Source organism: Cicer arietinum, chromosome 3 (assembly GCF_000331145.2).
Source record: "Cicer arietinum cultivar CDC Frontier isolate Library 1 chromosome 3, Cicar.CDCFrontier_v2.0, whole genome shotgun sequence".
Taxonomy (NCBI): Eukaryota; Viridiplantae; Streptophyta; class Magnoliopsida; order Fabales; family Fabaceae; genus Cicer; species Cicer arietinum.
The window spans coordinates 563370-568382 of NC_021162.2; positions in this window are offsets into that span (position 1 = coordinate 563370).

Here is a 5013-nt window from a genome sequence, read left to right on the forward strand (position 1 = left end):
TGAAGGTATGTCCCTTGATGAACAGTTTCAAATTGCTGTTATTATTGACAAATTGCCCCCTGCTTGGAAAGAATTTAAAAATTCTCTTAGGCATAAAACTAAAGAATTCTCTCTAGAAAGTCTGATAACCCGCCTTAGAATTGAGGAGGAATCTCGCAAGCAAGACCAGAAAGATGAAATTCTTCTTGTAGCTAATAACAAGAAGAAGAAGTCCATCGGAGCGGTTCTGAAGCCAAACGGCAAACAACTGAAGAATCAGAACCGTACTTCAAAGAACAGCAACAGGAATGGGAACCACCAAAGGGTCCCAATTGCCAGGCAGCCACCACCTCCTAGAAATGGCCCTCTCCCCTTTCTCTGTTACTATTGTGGGAAAGAGGGTCATATGGCACGCAAGTGTAGGTACAAGCAAGGCGCTGTAAATCAGGCCAACTTGACCGAAGAGCAATTCGTTGCAATGATAATTGAGATCAACCTCGTTGGTGGATCAGATGGATGGTGGATAGACACTGGCGCCTCACGCCATGTCTGTTATGATCGTGCTATGTTTAAAACATACACTGCTGCTGAAGATAAGAAAGTGCTGTTGGGAGACTCCCACACCACTAATGTTGCTGGTATTGGAGATGTGGAATTAACATTCACATCATGAAAGACCTTAATTCTGAAGGATGTAATGCACACTCCAGAAATAAGAAAGAATCTGGTCTCAGGGTTTCTTCTCAATAAGGCAGGGTTCACTCAGTCTATAGGGGCAGATTTGTACACCATTTCTAAAAATGGTATCTTTGTTGGGAAAGGGTACGCCACTGATGGCATGTTTAAATTGAATGTCGAAATGAATAAAATGTCTCCTTCTGCTTACATGTTGTGTGATTTTAATATTTGGCATGCTAGACTCTGTCATATAAACAAAAATGTGATTTCAAATTTAAGTGTTTTAGGCTTGATTCCAAAATTATCTAAAAAGGATTTTGAAAAATGCGAATTTTGCAGTCAAGCCAAAATAACTAAGAAATCCCATAAATCAATTGTTAGAGAAACTGAACCTCTAGAATTAATACACTCTGACATATGTGAGCTTAACGGAACGCTAACCAAAAATGGAAAACGTTATTTCATCACTTTTATTGACGATTGTTCTGATTTTACTTATGTATATCTCATGAAAAATAAAAGTGAAGCGCTTGACATGTTTAAAATATTTGTGACTGAAATAGAAAATCAATTTAACAAAAAGATTAAAAGGTTTCGTAGTGATAGAGGAACAGAGTATGATTCCGGCTTATTTAATGAATTCTATAAAACCCAAGGAATTGTACATGAAACAACTGCACCATACTCTCCTGAAATGAATGGTAAAGCTGAAAGAAAGAATAGAACCCTTACTGAATTAGTTGTTGCTATAATGCTTAATTCTGGTGATGCATCTCATTGGTGGGGGGAAATTATTTTGACTGTTTGCTATGTTTTGAATAAAATTCCTAAGTCTAAAAGCAATACATCTCCTTATGAGATAATGAAGAATAGACAGCCCGACCTATCTTATCTTCGCACCTGGGGTTGTCTGGCTTATGTCATAATGAAGAATAGACAGCCCAATCTATCTTATCTTCGAACTTGGGGTTGTCTGGCATATGTTAGAATCCCCGATCCCAAGCGAATCAAACTCGCTAGTAGAGCCTATGAATGTGTATTCATTGGGTATGCAGTAAACAGCAAAGCGTATAGGTTTTATGACCTAAACGCGAAATTGATCGTAGAATCAAATGATGCTGACTTCTATGAAGATAAATTCCCTTTCAAATCAAGAAATAGTGGGGGCAGCGAACCAAGTCAAGTTCCTGTGACAACGAGCACTGAAAGCAACAAACAAGACGAAACGGAAACTCGAAGGAGTAAGAGAGTAAGAGTTGCTAAAGATTATGGACCAGAATACATGGCCTACAACATAGAAGAGGATCCTGCGAACATTAAAGAAGCTCTGTCATCCTTAGATGCTGATCTATGGCAAGAGGCTATAAACGATGAGATGGATTCTCTAGAATCTAACAAGACCTGGCATCTGGTAGACTTGCCTCCTGGTTGCAAACCAATAGGTTGTAAATGGATCTTGAAAAAGAAACTGAAACCCGATGGATCTGTTGATAAATACAAGGCTCGCCTCGTAGCCAAAGGTTTCAGACAAAGAGAGAACATAGATTTCTTCGACACTTTCTCACCAGTCACTAGACTAACATCCATTAGGGTACTTATATCACTTGCGGCTATTCATAACCTGGTGATACACCAGATGGATGTTAAAACAGCCTTTTTAAACGGTGAACTGGAAGAAGAAATCTACATGGAGCAACCTGAAGGATTTGTAATTCATGGACAAGAAGACAAGGTCTGCAAGTTAGATAAATCTCTGTATGGTCTTAAACAAGCTCCTAAGCAATGGCATGAAAAATTTGATAACTTGATTATTTCGAATGAGTTTAAAGTAAATGAAAGTGACAAATGTATTTACTACAAATTTGAAAATAACATTTGCACTATATTATGTCTCTATGTAGACGACTTACTCATATTTGGGTCAAACATTCATGCTGTGAATAATGTGAAATCATTGTTGAGCAGCAACTTTGATATGAAAGACCTCGGAGAAGCAAGTGTAATCCTCGGAATCAAGATTACTAGGTCAGAAAAGGGAATTTCTTTGGATCAATCTCACTATATTGAAAAGATCCTAAAGAAATATAATTACTTTGACTGTAAACCTGCTTGCACACCATATGATCCAAGTGTGAAACTTTTCAAGAACTCTGGTGAAGGTGTTAGACAAACTGAATATGCGAGCATCATTGGCAGCCTCAGGTATGCCACTGATTGTACTAGACCCGACATTGCCTATGTCGTGGGATTGTTGTGCAGGTTTACCAGTAGACCTAGTATGGAGCATTGGCACGCTATCGATAGAGTCATGAGATACCTTAAAAGGACCATGAGTCTCGGATTACACTATCGAAGATTTCCTGCCGTCCTTGAAGGATACAGTGATGCTGATTGGAACACCCTATCAGATGACTCCAAGGCAACCAGTGGCTATGTTTTCAGCATAGCCGGTGGTGCTGTATCATGGAAATCAAAGAAACAGACAATATTGGCTCAGTCCACTATGGAGTCTGAAATGATAGCACTGGCTAATGCTAGTGAGGAAGCAAGCTGGTTGAGATGCTTGCTAGCAGAAATCCCTTTGTGGGATAAGCCGTTACCAGCTGTGTTGATCCACTGCGATAGTACCGCGGCTATTGCAAAAATTGAGAACCGCTATTATAACGGTAAGAGACGACAAATACGTCGTAAGCACAGCACTGTTAGAGAATTACTTTCGAAAGGAGCTGTTATTGTGGATCATGTACGCACTGATGAAAATTTAGCTGATCCTTTGACGAAAGGATTAGCTAGAGAGAAAGTCCAAAATACATCCAAAAGGATGGGACTAATGCCTATAGATAAATGAGTCACTTATGATGGTAACCCGACCTAAAAGACTGGAGATCCCAAGAATTAGGTTCAATGGGTAATAACAAGTCATAGTGATATGAGATGAACATGCTATGTTTAAAATGAGAAGCATGATTCCTGAAGCGAAAAAGGATGAGATAATAGAAACTCTTAATGAGATCTATACTCTATATGGAGTGGGGTACCTAGTGGCTACAGGAGTACTCTTGATAGACTCACCTACGTGAATGTGGAAGTGGGGGCCGCTTCCTATGGAATTTCGAGGCAGAATTCCTAGAGCGTTCACTAGACTGGGATACACGTGCAGGGCCCTAAATGCACGGGCTTTTTAGAATACACCTAATGAAAAGGTTGTGTGTGGGTTTGATGTCAGAGATAGAGTTCAAAACTACGGTTACTCTTGTTGAATCTGAATCCTACTCGCTATGCAAAGGTTCAAGTCGAAAGACACCTTTGTTTATGCACAATCTTATTGAAGCGTCTGACGCTATTCTAGAATCCATTTTTAAATTCAAGTGGGGGATTGTTGGAAATGATGAAACATAATTGGCATTGATGATGGCTTTTAATGTTGTGAATTGAGAAATGAGAAGTCCCACATAGGAGGGAACACACTCATTTATAACCTTTATAAGGTGTTAGTTTCACAATTGGGTTGGGCCCCAAGGGGCACTGAAGGTTTTGTAATTCATGGACAAGAAGACAAGGTCTGTAAGTTAGATAAGTCTTTGTATGGTCTTAAACAAGCTCCTAAGCAATGGCATGAAAAATTTGATAACTTGATTATCTCGAATGAGTTTAAAGTAAATGAAAGTGACAAATGTATTTACTACAAATTTGAAAATAACATTTGCACTATATTATGTCTCTATGTAGACGACTTACTCATATTTGGCTCAAACATTCATGTTGTGAATAACGTGAAATCATTGTTGAGCAGCAACTTTGATATGAAAGACCTCGGAGAAGCAAGTGTAATCCTCGGAATCAAGATTATTAAGTCAGAAAAGGGAATTTCTTTGGATCAATCTCACTATATTGAAAAGATCCTAAAGAAGTATAATTACTTTGACTGTAAACCTGTTTGCGCACCATACGATCTAAGTGTGAAACTTTTCAAGAACATTGGTGAAGGTGTTAGACAAACTGAATATGCGAGCATCATTGGCAGCCTCAGGTATGCCACTGATTGTACTAGACCCGACATTGCCTATGTCGTGGGATTATTGTGCAGGTTTACTAGTAGACCTAGTATGGAGCATTGACACGCTATCGATAGAGTCGTGAGATACCTTAAAAGGACCATGAGTCTCGGATTACATTATCAAAGATTTCCTGCCGTCCTTGAGGGATACAGTGATGCTGATTGGAACACCTTATCAGATGACTCCAAGGCAACCAGTGGCTATGTTTTCAGCATAGCCGGTGGTGCTGTATATTGGAAATCGAAGAAACAGACAATATTGGCTCAGTCCACTATGGAGTCTGAAATGATAGCACTGG